The 15,129-nt window shown below is 40.3% G+C and overlaps 1 protein-coding gene across 49 annotated transcripts in view; it reads right to left on the bottom strand.

The window, feature by feature from the left end:
* LOC111771824 (ral guanine nucleotide dissociation stimulator-like) overlaps nucleotides 1–14,189 on the bottom strand; it is a 91,685-nt gene extending 77,496 nt beyond the window's left edge. For 9 of the 49 annotated variants that reach the window (XM_070234952.1, XM_070234956.1, XM_070234957.1 and 6 more), the window contains exons 1-3: nucleotides 14,021–14,165; nucleotides 12,410–12,614; nucleotides 11,804–11,859 (exon numbers count right to left, since the gene is read on the bottom strand). The gene's annotated coding sequence lies outside the window, so the exon portion shown is untranslated. Of the gene's footprint in view, nucleotides 1–11,803; nucleotides 11,860–12,409; nucleotides 12,615–12,761; nucleotides 12,934–14,020 lie in introns of all 49 variants that reach the window. The other 40 variants (XM_070234958.1, XM_070234925.1, XM_070234962.1 and 37 more) reach the window with 28 other exon arrangements.
* Nucleotides 14,190–15,129: the final 940 nt, after the last annotated feature.

The following is a 15,129-nucleotide window of genomic DNA, read 5'->3' as shown; positions in this document are numbered from 1 at the left end:
GAAGGCTGACTCATGTGGAGGAAAGTTCTCTGCCTAGAATTATAAAATTAATGCTAATCAGAGTAATGCAGCATCCCACTTCCAATCTGCTAATGAGCTTTGGGGAGAGATGGCACATCGTCCTGCAGCTGATGGATGCCCCTTTTAGAGGATCTACAACATCCTCCCCAGGTCTTCCCTCAGCTGGGCTAACACACTTCAGAGCAAAAGAATCCTCAGGGCAGGATGGGACCCCTTGCTTTTCTGGTTCTTGTCCCTTGAATTTTCCAAACTTCTCCTCACTTTTCAGTCTACTATCTCTGCCACTAAAATGGCTGCCTATTAAACTCATCAGTGGAATCTGCCATACTGTGTCACTTAAACTTTTTCCATCTGCTTATGGTTTTTACTTGTTTTTCATAGAAAGCCCTGACCTAAATCTCTACTCTTCTTTTATAATGCTTTCATTTTGACCTTACTACTGCTGAAAGTCAACCAAACTCATTCATCACTGTCCCTCCCCCCAATCTCCATTAACATTATCCTGTTATCCAGGTTTTTAACATACACTCAAGAGATTGCCAACAAAAATGGACTAAACCTTTGCATGGAACTTCTCTACCTCCACATGGGACATTTTCAAGAATAGGAGCTTTCAGATGAATTAACAATGTAGATAAATTTGTTACCAACACTAGAATCTCATTCTAAAATATTTTCTACAGCTCAAAACATGGCATAAGGCAGATTCCTATTTAAGAGAAAGGGCCTTCTTTTAAGTTGTCTTGAAGATTCTGAGACTGTCCTTAAGAGCAGTGCTATGAGAGGATATGAGGCACAATCTCAGTCACCCCAAGAGTTAATTTAAATGGAGAAAGTGAGATGGTTTCCCAAAGCACTGGAATTGATTTTTCCCTGAGTCTCTCCATAGTTGTAGATTCTGATAATCACAGAAGAAAGAGAAGGAAGAAACTTGGTGTTCCTTCTAACTGCCTCATTTCACAAACCAAGAAATTGAGGATCAGAGACATGAGGTCATTAAAGTCATCCACTTACTTACTTGCTTACTTCGACTAGGGTGGTTTCAGAAAGGGTGCAGGAAAGTACAAGTATTTGAGAGCTACTTAGGGACTGTATTAATCAACACTGTAATAATCAGCTCTGTGTCCTTGGGTGCTGCGACAGCTGGGGGTCCACTGCTGCAGCTGAGAAATAAAGTGTGAGGAACAAACAAAAACTGAGGGAGTCCATCGCCACTAGACCTGCCTTATAAGAAATGTCAAAAAGAGCTCTTCTGTCTGAAAGGAAAAGGCAAAGGATACAAAGCTTTAAACAAGTTGATAAATAGATAAAATCAGAAAACTGCAACTCTGTATCAGAACATGCTAGTAAACAATTGTGATGCAAAGGTTAAAGGGAAAGAAAGCATTAAAAATACCATTAACCATTCCAATTTGGTAACAAATTCACAATAAAGAAATAATTTTGACAACAAAAATAGCAAGGGAAGCAGAAAAGGACAGAACTTGCCTAGTCAAATGAAGGAAAAATGCTATCAGCAGAAAAAGAACTATCTCATCTGTGAGACCTTTTATAAAAACCTCATGGTAACCACAAAACAAAAATTAAGGCAGAGTCACGAAACATAAAAAAAGAGGAAACTGAAAAACACATCACCAAAAACCGTCAAGCTGAAATTGTAGTGAGAAACACAAGGAAAAAGAAACAAAGGAAATATAGAGCAACCATAAAACAAAAGATAAAATGGCAATAGTAAGTCCCTATATATCCATAATCATCCTAAATGTAAATGGATTGAATGCACCAATGAAAAGACAGAGAGGCTGGACAGGTTAAGAAAAAGACCCAAAACCAGCCAGACTTACAAAGAAAAAAAGGGAGAAAGCTCAAATAAACAAAATCAGAAATGAGCGAGGAGAAATAACAACAGACTCTGCAGAAATACAACAGATTATAAGAGAATACTACAAAAAACTATACGCCAACAGAATGGATAACCTAGAGGAAATGGACAAATTCTTGGACTCCTACAATCTCCCAAAGCTCACTCAAGAAGAGGCAGACAATTTGAACAGACCAATCAAAAGGAAAGAGATGGAAACAGCGATCCAAAACCTCCCAAAGAATAAAACCCCAGGACCAGATGGCTTTCCTGGGGAATTCTACCAAACTTTCAGAGAGGATTTAATACCTGTCCTTTTCAAGTTATTCCAAAAAATTAGGGAAGATGGAACACTTCCTAACACATTCTATGAGGCCAACATCACGCTGATACCAAAACCTGACAAGGACACCACGAAAAAAGAGAACTACAGGCCAATATCACTGATGAACATAGATGCAAAAATTCTAAACAAAATTTTGGCAACCAGAATTCAGCAATTCATCAAAAGAATCATACATCAGGATCAGGTGGGATTCATACCAGGGACACAGGGATGGTTCAACATCCACAAATCAATCAACGTGATACACCACATCAACAAACTGAGGAATAAACACCACATGATCATCTCAATAGATGCAGAGAAGGCATTTGACAAGATCCAACAGCCATTTATGATAAAAACTCTGAACAAAATGGGCATAGAAGGAAACTACCTCAACATAATAAAGGCCATATACGACAAACCCATAGCCAACATCATACTCAATGGGCAAAAACTGAACCCCATCCCCCTGAAAACAGGAACGAGACAAGGATGCCCTCTATCACCACTCTTATTTAACATAGTACTGGAGGTCCTGGCCAGAGCAATCAGGCAAGAAAAAGGAATAAAAGGAATCCAAATAGGGAGGGAAGAAGTGAAACTCTCACTGTTTGCAGACGACATGATCTTATATATAGAAAACCCCAAAGAATCCATTGGAATACTGTTAGAAGTAATCAACAACTACAGCAAAGTCGCAGGGTATAAAATCAATTTGCATAAATCAGTAGCATTTCTATACTCCAGTAATGAACCAACAGAAAAAGAACTCAAGAATACAATACCATTCACAATCGCAACAAAAAGAATAAAATACCTTGGGGTAAATTTAACTAAGGAAGTGAAGGACCTATATAATGAAAATTACAAGGCCTTTCTGAGAGAATTGGATGACGACATAAGGAGATGGAAAGACATTCCATGTACATGGATTGGAAGAATAAACATAGTTAAAATGTCCGTTCTACCTAAAGCAATCTACACATTCAACGAAATCCCAATCAGAATCCCAATGGCATTCTTTACAGAATTAGAACAAAGAATCCTAAAATTCATAGGGGGCAACAAAAGACCCCGAATTGCTAAAGCAATCCTGAGAAAAAAGAACAAAACGGGAGGCATCACAATCCCTGACTTCAAAACATACTACAAAGCTACAGTAATCAAAGCAGCATGGTACTGGTACAAAAACAGGTGCACAGATCAATGGAACAGAATTGAAAGCCCAGAAATAAAACCACACATCTATGGACAGCTTATCTTTGACAAAGGAGCTGAGGACATACAATGGAGAAAAGAAAGTCTTTTCAACAAATGGTGCTGGGAAAACTGGAAAGCCACATGTAAAAGAATGAAAATTGACCATTCTTTTTCACCATTCACCAAAATAAACTCAAAATGGATTAAAGACCTAAAGGTGAGACCTGAAACCATAAGGCTTCTGGAAGAAAACGTAGGCAGTACACTCTTTGACATCAGTATTAAAAGGATAGTTTCGGACACCATGCCTTCTCAAAGAAGGGAAACAATAGAAAGCATAAACAAATGGGACTTCATCAGATTAAAGAGCTTCTTCAAGGCAAGTGAAAACAGTATTGAAACAAAAAAACAACCCACTAACTGGGAAAAAATATCTGCAAGTCATATATCTGACAAAGGCTTAATATCCTTAATATATAAAGAACTCTCGCAACTCAACCACAAAACATCAAACAACCCAATCAAAAAATGGGCTGGAGACATGAACAGACATTTCTCCAAAGAAGATATACTGATGGCCAATAGGCACATGAAAAGATGCTCATCATCGCTGATCATCAGGGAAATGCAAATCAAAACTACACTAAGATATCACCTTACACCTGTTAGAACGACAAAAATATCTAAAACTAATAGCAACAAAGGTTGGAGAGGTTGCGGAGAAAAAGGAACCCTCATACACTGCTGATGAGAATGCAAACTGGTGCAGCCACTATGGAAAACAGTACGGAGATTCCTCAAAAAACTAAAAATAGAACTACCATAGGATCCAGCCATCCCACTACTGGGTATTTATCCAAAGAGCCTAAGTCAGCAATCCCAAAAGTCCTGTGCACCCCAATGTTTATTGCAGCACTGTTTACAATAGTCAAGACGTGGAAGCAACCTAAGTGCCCATCAACAGACGAATGGATAAAGAAGATGTGGTACATATTTACAATGGAATACTACTCAGCTGCAAAACAGAACAAAATCATTCCATTTGCAATAACATGGATGGACCTCGAGAGAATTATGTTAAGTGAAATAAGCCAGCGAGAGAAAGATAAACTGTGTATGACTCCACTCATATGAGGAATTTAAAACTATGGACCAAGAACAGTTTAGTGGATGCCAGGGGAAAGGTGGGGTGGGGGGTGGGCACAAAGGGTGAAGGGGTGCACCTACAACATGACTGACAAACATTAATGTACAATTGAAATTTCACCAGATTGTAACCAATCAATAACTCAATAAAAAAAAAAAGGGGGGGAAGGCCCCTTAAAAAAAATAAAATAAAAAATAAAGATGAAGACAAACACAAAAAAAACCCAAAAAAAAACAAAAAAAGAAAAAGACCCAAAAATGTGCTGCCTCCAGGAGACTCATCTCAGCTCTAAAGAAAAACACAGGCTCAGAGTGCAGGGGTGGAAGATGATACTCCAACCAAACGACAACCAAAAGAAAGTGAATGTAGCCATAATTCTATCAGACAAAATAGACTTCAAGGCAAAAAAGACAAGAGACAGAGATGGGCATTATATAATGATAAAGGGGATAATCCATCAAGAAGACATAACATTTATTAATATATATGCACCTAACGTAGAAGCACCAAAGTCCATAAAAGAACTATTAACAGATCTAAAGGGAGAAACTGACAGCAACACCATAAGAGTAGGGAACTTTAACACCCCACTTACATCAACGGATAGGTCTTCTAGAGAGAAAAATCAACAGAGAAACGTTGACCTTAAATGAAACACTAGACCAGATGAATTGAATAGATACATATATAATATTCAATCCAAAAGCAGCAGGATATACATTTTCTCTCAAGTACACATGAAACATTCTCAAAGATACACTGTTTGTTGGGAAACAAAACAACTCCCAATAAACTTAAGGAGACTGAAAAGATATCAAGCATCTTTTCCAACCACAAGGGTATGAAACTAGAAATCAACCACAAGGAGAAAGCTGAAAAGTCACAAATATGTGGAGCCTAAACAACATGCTATTCATTAACTATTGGAACAACAACAAAATTAAAGGAGAAATGGAAAAATATCTGGAGACAAATGAAAAGGAAAATACAGTGTACCAAAATCTATTGGATACAGCAAAAGCAGTACTAAGAGGGAAGTTCCTAGCAACACAGGCCTACCTTGAGAAACAGGAAAAATCTCAAATAAACAATCTAACAATACATCGAAAAGAATCAGAAAAGAAGAAAAATGAAGTGCCCAAAGTCAGGAGAACAAAGGAACTACTAGAAATCAGAGATGAAATAAATGACATGGAGAGTAAAAAGAAAATAGAAAAGATCAGTGAAACTAAGAGCTAGTTCTTTGAAAATATAAACAAAATTGACAAACCTTTAGGTAGAATAAGACAAAAAGAGAGAAGCCTCAAATAAATAAAATCAGAAAGAGAAGAAATCACAAACAATATAACAGAAATACAAAGGATTACAACAGTACAGTATTCTTTATCAATGTTATAAACTACATTAACAAAATGAAGAATAAAAATCACATGATCATCTCAACAGATGCAGAGAAAGCATGTGACAAGATTCACCACATATTTATGATAATAACTCTCAATAAAATAATTATAGAAGGAAAGTACCTCAACATAATAAAGGCCATATATGACAAACCAACAGCTAACATTATACTCAAGGGTGTAAACTGATAGCTATCCCTCTAAGAGCAGGAACAAGACAAGGATGCCCACGCTCACCCTTCTTAGTCCTAGCCAGAGCAATCAAGTAAGAAAAATAAATAAAACATATTCAAACTGGAAAGGAAGAAGTAAAACTGTCACTACTTCTGGATGATGAGATTTTACATATAGAAAACGCTAAAGAATCCATCAAAAAACTAAAAACAAACTAGCAGAAATAAAAAAATCAAGAATATAATCCTATTTACAATCACAACAAAAAGAATTAAGTGGGTAGGAATAAATTTAACCAATGAGGTGAAAGACCTATACACTGAAGACTATAAGACATTGTTGAAAGACATTATAGAAGACATAAAGAAATAGAAGGATATTCTGTGCTCATGGATTAGAAGAATTAACATAGTGAAAAAGTCCATATTACCTAAAGCAATCTACAGATTCAATGTAATCCCTATCAAAACCCCAATGACATTTTTCACAGAAATAGAAAGAAGAATCTAAAATTTACTGGAAACAACAAAAGTCCCCAAAGAGCCACAGCACTCCAGAGAAAAAAGAACAAAGCTGGAGGCATCACATTCCCTAATTTCAAAGTATACTACAAAGCTGTATTAATCAAAACAGCACGATCCTGGCAGAAAAGCAGACACAGATCAATGGAACAGAATTGATAGCCAAGAAATAAACCCATACATTTAGGAACAGCCAATTTTCAACAAAGGAGCTAAGAACATACAATGGAGAAGGGAAAGTCTCTTCAATAAACACTGTTGGGAAAACGGACAGCCGCACACAAAAGAATGAAAGTAGACCATTATCTTACACCATGCACAAAAATTAACTCAAAATGGATTAAAGACTTGAATGTAAGACCTGAAACCATAAAACTCCAAAGAAGAAAACGTAGGCAGTAAGCTCTTTGCTATCACTCTTAGCAGTATCTTTTTGAATATGTCTCCTCAGGAAAGGGAAACAAAAGAAAAAATAAGCTAATGGGACTACATCAAACTAAAAAGCGTCTGTATGGCAAAGGAAACATCAATAAAATGGAAAGACAACCTAGCAATTGGAAGAAGATATCTGCGAATCATTTATCCAATAAGGGGTTGCTATCCAAAATATATGAAGAACTCAACAACAAAAGAACAAACTTAGTCAAGAAATGGGCAGAGGATTTGAACAGACATTTTCCCAAAGATATACAGATGGCCAACAGGCACATGAAAAGATGTTCAACATCACTAATTATTAGAGAAATACAAATCAAAACCACAATGAGATATCACCTCATGCCCATCAGAATGGCCTATCATTAAAAAGACAAGAAATAAGAAGTGTTGGAGAGGGGCCAGTGCCATGGCCGAGTGGTTAAGTTCGTGTGCGCTACTTCAGCAGCCCAGGGTTTTGCCGGTTTGGATCCTGGGCCTGGACACAGCACCACTCATCAAGCCATGCTGAGGTGGCATACCACACAGCACAGCCAGAAGGACATACAACTAGAATATACAACTATGTACTGGGAGGGTTTGGGGAGAACAAGAAGGAAAAAAAGATAGACAACAGATGTTAGCTCAGGTGCCAATCTTTACAAAGAAAACAGAAGTGTTGGAGAGGATGTGGAGAAAAGGGAGCCCTCAGACACTGCTGGTGGGAATGTAAATTGGTGCAGCCACTGTGGAAAACAGTACAGAGATTCCTCAAAAACTTAAAAATAGAATGACCAGGCATGACATCAGCATCACGGCGGAGTGAGCTCTTCCCTTAGACTCTCCTCCCTAAGAAACAATGAAAAGGACATTCATAAACCAACAGAGGACAGGCGCACAACAAAAAAGACATCTGAGAGACCCAGGCAGCCATATGTCTGAAGGTGGAGGTGCTGGACCCCCCAGGAGGAAGAAGGAGGAAGTAAGGGGATCTCCTCTCCCTCCCCAGCAATGACCTAGGGCACAGGACCATGCACAGCTCTGAGAAAAGAGGGGCCTGGGGGGAGACTCTGTGGGAATGCCTTTGCTCTCCAAGTTCCCTCACATCCCATAGGAAAGCTACACAGAGGAGGCTAAGCTATTGTGGGGTTGTCTTCATGAAGCCAGCACGCCGGGAGGACAGACAGCGAGGGCAAAGAGAGAACACTCACGGGATGGCACATGCAAAAGAAGTGCCCCTCCCCCTGCTGGGCTCACAAGCTCAGCCAGTCAGCCAGAGCAAGGGACCCCGTTTAGAGTGCCCGTGCATACATTAGCAAAGCAGCAGCTACAAGCAGGCAATCGCAGATGGGTCCTCTCAGCATAGATTCCAAAGGACAAGCACAGACACCAGGGATCACAGCAGGCTCAGAATATACAGCTCCTGAACCTCCTCCAGTGGTGGCAAGTGGAATCTGCAACCAGATACTATCTATGTGAAGGCACAAACCAACCCCATCAAATAGTATGAAGAAATATATTAATAGTCCAGACCAGAAGGAAAATGAAAAGCACCTAGAAATCAATCCTGAAGGCACACAAATTTACAATGTAAACGACAGAGAATTCAAAATAGCTAACATTAAAAAACTCAACGAGTTACAAGAAAATTCAGATAGTTCAATTAAATCAGGAATAAAATTAATAAACCGAGGGAATACTTCACCAAAGAGATTGACCCCATAAAGAGGAACCAATCAGAAATGTTGGAGATGAAAAACACAATGAGATAAAGAAAAATCTGGATACCCTGAATTACAGAGCTGACATTTTGGAAGACGGAATTAGCAATCTGGAGGACTGAAATATAGAAAGGCTTCAGATGGAGGAGGAGAGAGAATTAAGACTAAAAAGAAACGAAGAAATTCTCTGAGAAATATCTGATTCAATTAGGAAATGCAACATAAAAACTATGGGTATTATAGAGGGAGAAGGGAGGGAGAAAGGAGCAGGAAGTCTGTTCAAACCTGGGAAAGGAGCTGGAATTACAAGTAAAAGACGCTAACAGAACTTCTGATTACATCAATGTAAAAAGACCTACTCCAAGGCATAGAGTAGTAAAGCTGGCAAAAGTCAGTGACAAAGAAGAAATATTTTTAAAGGCAGCAAGGCAGAAGAAAATAACTTACAAAGACCATATCAAACTTTCAGGAGATTTCTCAGCAGAATCTTTACAGGATATGAGAAGGTAGAATGAGATATTCAAAATTCTGAAAGACAAAAACCTTCAGCCAAGAATACTCTATCCAGGGAAAAATATCCTACAGATACGGTGGAGAAATAAAAACTTTCCCACATAAACAAAAGCTGAGGTAGTTCATCGCCACAAGACACCCCAAACAGGAAATGCTCAAGAAGACCTTCATACCTGAAAAAGAAAAAAAAGAGTTCACAAAGCCTTGAGCAAGGAGATAAATAGGCAGCCAAAGTCAGAAAATTGCAGCTCTCTACCAGAACAGGTTAGCAAAAACTTAATTATGACATTAAAGATAAAGGGAAGGAAAACATAAAAAATAACTATAATCTTGTGATTTTAACCACAAAATCACAACACAAAACAGAATATGTTATGACCAACAAATCAGAGGAAGAGGAAAGGGATGGAACTGGCTTAGAGCAAGGAAATAAGAGGCTATCAGAAAATGGTATATCTCATCTACGAGATTTTTTATACAAACCTGATGGTAACCGCTAAACAAATAATCAGAACAGAGACACAAATGATACAAAAAAAAGAAAACTGAGGGGCTGTCCCAGTGGCATAATGGTTAAGTTCGCATGCTCTGCTTCAGCCACCCAGGGTTTGCAGCTTCAGGTCCCAGGCACAGACCTATGCATCTCTCATCAAGCCCTGCTGTGCTGGCATCCCTCATACAAAAAACAGAGGAAGATTGCCACAGATGTTAGCTCAGCAACAATTTTCCTCAAGCTAAAAGAGAGGAAGATTGCTTACAGATGTTAGCTCAGGGCCAGTCTTCCTCACACACAAAAAAGAGAAAACTGAGAAAACCATCACAGTGAACTACCAAACTGAACTGGCAGTCCAAAATACACAAGATGAGAAACAAGGGAAATACAGAACTGGAAAACAAGTGATAAAATGGCAGCATTAAGCCCTTATATATAAATAATCACTCTAAATGTAAATGGATTGAATTCTTCAATCAAAAGACAGAGTGGTGGGATGGATTGAAAAATAAGACTCATCAATATGCTGCCTCCAGGAAACACTCTTAGCTCTAAAGACAAACACAGCCTCAGAGTGAAGGGACGGAAGATGATACTCTAAGCTAATGGCAAACAAAAGAAAGCAGTTATTGCAATACTTATATCAGACACAGTAGATTTCAAGATAAAAAAGGCAATGAGAGACAAAGAGGGGCAGTATATAATGATAAAAGGGACACTCCAACAAGAAGACATAACACTTATAAATATACCTGTACCCAACAAAGGAGTACCAAGGTACATAAAGCAACTATTAACAGACCTAAAAAGAGGTATTAACAACAACATAATAATAGTAGGGGGCCCCAACACTCTACTTACATCGATGGATAGATCATCCAGACAGAAAGTTAACAAGGAAATAGTGGAATTAAATGAAAAACTAGACGAGATGGACTTAATAGATATATATGGAACATTCTATCCAAAAATAGCAGAATACACATTCTTCTCAAGTGCACATGGAGCATTCAAAGGACAGACCATATGTTTTGAAACAAGACAGGCCTCAATAAATTTAAGAAGATTGAAATCACATCAAGCATCTTTTCTGACCAAAATGCTATGAGACTAGAAATCAGCTACAGGAAAAAAGCTGGGAAAGTGACAAATATGTGGAGACTACACAACATGCTACTGAACAACCAATGGATCACTGAAGAAATTAAAAGAGAAATCAAAAAATATCTGGAGACAAATGAAAATGAAAATACACCACACCAACTCATATGGGATGCAGAAAAAGTGGTCCTATGAGGGAAATTCATAGCAATACAGGCCCAGCTTAAAAAACAAGAAAGATCTCACATAAGCAATCTTAAAATACAGTTAGAAAATGAAGAACCAACAAAGCCCAAAGTCAGCCGAAGGAGGGAAATAATAAAAATCAGATCAGAAATAAATTAAATTGAAACCAAAAAAGAAAAAAGAATAGTAGAAAAGATCAGTGAAACAAAGAACTGGTTCTTTGAGAACATATGCAAAATTGACAAACCCTTAGCCTGACTCTCTAAGAAAAAAAGAGAGAAGGATCAAATAAATAAAATTAGAAATGAAAGAGGAGAAATTACAACATATACCACAGAAATATAAAGGATTATAAGAGAATACAATGAAAAACTATATAGCAACAAACTGGACAATCTAGAAGAAACAGATAAATTCTAAGACTCATACAACTTCCCAAAACTGAATCAAGAAGAAACAGAGAATCTGAATAGTCCAATCACAAGTAAAGAGATTGAAACAGAGACTGAAACAGCTTAGTGGGAAATTACTTACCCTGACAAAGTTACCCACTCAAAACTAACAGCCAACATCACAATTAATAGTAAAACATGGTATATTTTTCCTCAAGACTGACTTGATTTCTACTATTTCTACTTCTCCTTTTCCTTTAATGCATGGATCCTGCTAAACCTTATAAATCCACTACAATATAAAATGGGGAATGAATAAAGAGCTCACCTGAGGGATGTTCACTTTCTGTGGCTCCTGGGCGAGTACAGAGGACTGTGGTTCAGCTGAGGGGACAGAAAGAAGACAGGGGTCCCGAGATTTAGCTGTCTTACAGCTCTTAGATTCACCTCCTCAAATCTCAGCACCCCAGTTGGGGATCATCCTCCCCATAGGCACAGGGCCCTCTGGGCCTTGAAAAGGCACAAGAAGGATCATGGACAGGCAGCAACACCTGTCTTTGTGTGATTCTGAAATGACCACGGAGCTGAAATCTGCAGTTTTTTACTGAGTGAACATAAACTTTACTCGATTGATTTAACAATAACGCATGCGTCCTTCTGAATAACAGAAAGAAATAAAAACCGATTAGTTGAATTAAAGTACGCCAAACGACAAGACAGTATTCCTTCATTAAAGTTAACTTAGCAGAAAAATACTCAGTATGCATCATTTATCTATTTTTCTCAGTAATATTATTTAACCCCTGGTATACACAATCCACGGAAAGCCTAGTAAAAGAGATGGGAGGATTTAAGGCAGGAATTTTTAATTGTTCATTTCAGCTGGGAAGTATTTCTCAAAAGGCTCTTTTGATAGATGCTTTTGGTAACTTACCTGTGAGAGAGTGAACTGTCACAAACTGCGTTTCCCTGGACAAGTCACTGAAATTTTCAGGCCCAATGTCTTTAAATCTTTCAAAAGAGTTAGAGGTAGGTGACCTCGGAAAACTCTTCACAGATCATCATTCTTGGATCCTGTGACGTCAGGATAACGTCACTAATGTCACATGTGGTGGTGGACATGTGTGACAGCAGCGCATCTGTAAATAGCGGGGGCCATTTAAGGGGACTGGAGACAGAACTTCCTCCCTCTGCCTGGTTGTCCCTTACCCCCAGACCTTGCCCTCACGGCTCTCCAACAAAGCAGCCTTTCCTGAGCAGCCTGCCTGTGGGCCACCCCAGCTCACCTGTACTTCCCAGGGACGGCCCAAATGCCCCACTGTCACACAGTGTGGTGGCTCCTGAGGGTGGCATCATCATCAAGTCTGGTTCATTCTGGGCAGGAGGATCAAGACCTGCTTCTGATCTTGCAAATCTAGCATCTGCTCCTTTCTGGGCTCTTGTCTCTGCTCTGAAGCTCTGGAGAGAGGTCTAAGGTCAGAGGGGCGCTCTCTTCCAGGTAAGACTCCCTCACAGAGGCCCCCTGCTTCCTGCCTCACAAGGGCTGGTTTGTTTCAAGGCAACTGGGACATGGATCTGAGAAATAAATTCATTTTAGGGGCAAAAAGCCTGACTCTTGGAATTCATTATAACGTTAGACTTCAAGGACAAAAAGCCTGACAAAGCAGAGGGGGCCAGGCACCTCTGTCTGACCCAAGGGACCTGAAGAGACACTAGAAATCCCAGGATACATGTGACACACGGTGGGATTCCATCCACATCCTTTCCTTTACATCCCTGGGGATGTAGGGACAGGCCATGTTCCTAAATGCTGTGAAGGCTGTAATGCCAGTCTTGGGCAGGTGTGACATCAGACAAAGCCTGAGACTGAAGCGAAGCACACCTGCCCTCGAATCCAAATTCCCTGGCTGGGAGCTCCTGACTCGAGCACATCGGGCCACCGACCCGAGCCTCGGTTTCTGGTGAGGTGGTTGTCAGGGTACATTAAACTATCCAGTAAAAAAACCAAAGTATCCTCTAACGATAACAGCAGTTGTCACTTACTTAAGGCTTCCTACCTGGCACTTGTCTAAAATAGTGATCTATGTTTCCAAACGTCGCTGTGAAACAATCGTTATTAATATTTATAGATGAGAACCCTGACTCTCGCCCAGGTTCCTTCTGTCGCCCCTGCTTACAGGTGACAGAGCTGGCACTGACCGGGCCTGTAGTGCTCCAGAGCTCGGGCTCCACCGCAGACCAACGGTCACCGTCCGCCTGATAAACGCACTCCTCCCTCCCGCACCCACCGCCGCCGCCACGGGCTTCTCTCCGGTCGGGCTGCAGGCGGGCTGGTCACACGATCCTCGGGCATCCCGGACCGCCCCGAACACCTGCGCCCCGGGAGCCCGAGGGCCGGGGTCTCCCCCATTGGCCTTACCCACTCTGACGGCCCGCCCGGGTTTATACACCGCCCCGGGGGGCGACGGGGTCCCAGACACTTCCTGCTCCCATCCCCAAGCACCGGCACACCCTTCCCAGCTAGTCCCTCGCCCTAGGTGCGTACCCTGCATTTTCCGAGCACACCCCAAAGTTCCCCAACGGTTCTCTGGAGTCCTGAGAAGACGAACGAGGAGGCTACGGCTGCACATGCGCAGAAGGAGCGTGGCGTCCCCTTCCCAGAGTCCAGGCGGTGAACCTCACCTATTTAAAACTACATTTCCCATAGGCCTCCGCGTCTACATTTCAAGTCACTCTTGGCCTTTCCGCGAAAGCGGGAGGACGGTGTTCTTAAATCTCTCCTGCCCAGGGTCCTCCGAGCCCGAAGAGGTTAAGGGTTAAGCCTGAACTCTGCTGTCAAATGCAAAGGGTAATCCGCTATTGGCTCCCGATTAAAATAGCATTTTTTTCCATAAGTCATTTGGAGGTAATTGGGGAAATTTGAATACGGATTGGATATGGAAAATATTAAAATATTACTTAGATGGTGTGAAAAAAATTTGGAGTTATGTAGGAAAATTGACTTTGTAAAAAGAAAAAGACATGATGACTGAAGTACTTAAATTATATAGCTGTAAACTTATAATTTTACAATTTTTCAACCTGGGACCTCCACCCTGTTCCTTTACAGCCGCCGGACCCACCAACCCCTGAGCCCCATCCTGGCGCGCCTGGGGCCCAGTGTGCAGATTCTACTGAGGGTCTGCACAGGTGCTCCATGTCACCACAAAAGATGGCTGCACATGAGAAACACTCTAAGAGTTTTAAAAAACATTTGTCAGTATCCCATTAGAGGAAATACATATTTCATTGCTTTGAAATGCAACATGGGCTGCTCCTGAGTCCACAGGGAGTATACTCATATTGATTAATTTGAGCCTATCCAAACATAATTCATCCTTCCTAATCTAATATGGTAAGGATCCACTCCCTTATGTGCTACCTAGTTTCTGCTTTATTGGGCAAGATCTTGAGTTCCTTTTGTGTTTTTGGTTTTTTAATTTCTGGATTTCTTGCAACTTTACTCTGAACATAGCTGTTTTTTCATTCCCATTATGGGCCTGGAGCCAGTAAGGAAGTTTGGACAGGGCCTGAGGATAGTGTGTATCTCCTTCAGGGGTAACTTATACTAGGATCACCCCTTAGGATTTGGAGAGAGAGAGAGAAGTGAGAGAG

Source organism: Equus caballus, chromosome 15 (assembly GCF_041296265.1).
Source record: "Equus caballus isolate H_3958 breed thoroughbred chromosome 15, TB-T2T, whole genome shotgun sequence".
Classification (NCBI taxonomy): domain Eukaryota; kingdom Metazoa; phylum Chordata; class Mammalia; order Perissodactyla; family Equidae; genus Equus; species Equus caballus.
The sequence above is the reverse complement of the archived record's forward strand: the minus strand, read 5'-3'. Positions and strand labels throughout refer to the sequence as shown.